General features: G+C 30.6%; 1 protein-coding gene across 2 annotated transcripts in view; it reads right to left on the bottom strand.

Annotated features, from left to right (window-relative positions):
- Positions 1–2,239, bottom strand: part of LOC117172292 (tubulin polyglutamylase TTLL5) — a 173,198-nt gene that overhangs the window by 38,576 nt on the left and 132,383 nt on the right. The gene's annotated exons all lie outside the window — the stretch shown is intronic.

Genomic DNA, 2,239 nt, shown 5'->3' with positions numbered 1-2,239 from the left:
ACAAGCTATCTAAGGATGGTACTATAGAACGCCACCTCAAGGTAGGCCTAGTGGCGCTATCTCTTGGTCAGGCCGGAAACTTATCAATCCACCCTCGTATTTTGTCTTAAAAATTTCGGAAAGGATAGCGAATATTCTAACGGTCGTCCCCACACACTTTGTTTGTGGATTAATTCAAAAAAGTTTTAATTTAACAAAATGTATTAATTTGCATAGCGCTTAGGAAATAGTATCGATTTTTTCAGTGTTAGATTCCCCAGGCTTTTTTCCTAGGATAAGAAATATTTTTCCTTCGAAATATGGGAAATGATAGCGAACATGCTGACAGACGTCCCCGCACAATTTTTTTGTGTTTTTTTATCAAAAAATTTTTGATATTGCTAAGAACGTGCGTGTATCTTTCGAGGTTATGTCTGTTACACCTCACTGGAGCGTTAATTCCATACTACACAATATTTTTGGCCGAAAACTTTGAACTTACAAATAAACATAGTAACTAATCTCCCGGAACTAACCTTGTTTGCAGGCAATCAAAAGAGTTTATTTCATATATAATTTCCAGATTATCGGAAAGGCAGAGATGAAAAACGACGTAACCTCAAAATAATGCATATGCATAAAATTTTTATTTAGCACAATAAAATTTTTTTGTTATTATCCCTCAAAAAAGAGACTGGGGACGTCCGTTATGATATTTTATAGCATCTCCGAATTCAGTTTTTTAACATTTTCATTTGTATGGAAAAAAGCCGGGGAAACTGTAAGTATCACATGCCCTTAAGGGCATGTGATTCTTCGTCGTGTGGTCCATCGGGTCAAAGATATTTATCTTTGATCGCGTACAGTTCCCCCGGGTTTTTTCCACAACAATGAAAATTTTTTAAAACTGAATTCGGAGATGCTATAAAATATTATAACGGACGTCCCAGGACTCTTTGTTGAGGGATATTAAAAAAACAAATTTATTGTTCTAAATAATTTTTTTTGCATGTGCACTATTTTCAGGTTAGGATCGTTTTTCAGCTCTCTGTCATTCTGATAGTTTAGTTCTCTGTTGTACCGATGCTGTCGGTAGCATTCAAGAATAATTATGGGAGAGTGTAACACACATTACCTCGAAATATATACACACTCACGCATAAATTTAGCAAACATCTTTATTATATTACATCTTTATTATTGTAGGAAAAAAGCCGAGGGATAAACTTGATACTAATTTAAAAACGCTACACAAATTAATCAAATTTAGCAAAATTATTTTTTTTTAATTAACCCACAACAAAAGTGTGCGGGGACGTCCGTTAGCATGTTTGCTATTATGACCCAAATTTTTAAGACAAAATATTTTTTAAAAATTAATATTCATTTAAAAACTGGTAAAATCAATATTTTTCTAGGCTGTTCTTGTTAAAAATGAGAGAAATTTTAGAAAAACTTTAAATAACTATAAATATAAATAAATTCACTGTGCGATCGGTGAAAGTAATTCTACTTGAATTTACTATGACTTTTACTCAGACTTATTGCTACTTAATTCTGATCCTATTTAATGCAGTTCAATTCATTGAACTTAAATAAAATTTGAATCTGCTTGAATTTAGATTAACTCAATTCAATTTCCCTGAATTCACAAATAAGCATACATTCATATACGAATGCAGCCTAAACTCTCTTGTAATCACATTGAATTCATTAGACTTAATCTAGTTGTATTCAATTTAATATGACTGTACATGATAACCTGAAGCGGTAAAATTTTCGAAAATAATCATTATTGTCTCTTCAGCAATCAATTTGAATGTCTACGTTTATATTAAATCAATATTATACAATTATACATTTATTGCTATTATTTCTCTGAAAAGAATTTCTGCGCAATGTAGCAGAAACCTCGCACTAAATTATTAGAAACTTCAAGAACTGTAGCTTCAGTGATTTAATATGGAAAGATATTCCAACAGGATGTGATCGTTCCTTGGGAAACCTTTCAATCAGGAATAAATTAAATCATAAGCCGTCTTTGCAAGAAAAAAAGTTCAAATGAATTATTTTATAAAAGATATATCCCTGAATTATCAATTTCATTTATTCAATACTTTATTGACCTGAATTTTTTATTTAAATTATGTTGATTTCAGTTTTAAGAACTAATCAATTTTAAAACATATATTTTGCTTTTTTTATAATATTTTTATTCTATTCATAGTTTGTTCTGGTCGATGAAAAAACCTTATAATAA

The sequence above is a fragment of the Belonocnema kinseyi genome, chromosome 5 (genome assembly GCF_010883055.1).
Source record: "Belonocnema kinseyi isolate 2016_QV_RU_SX_M_011 chromosome 5, B_treatae_v1, whole genome shotgun sequence".
Lineage (NCBI taxonomy): Eukaryota > Metazoa > Arthropoda > Insecta > Hymenoptera > Cynipidae > Belonocnema > Belonocnema kinseyi.
This window is presented reverse-complemented; position numbering and strand designations above follow the sequence as displayed.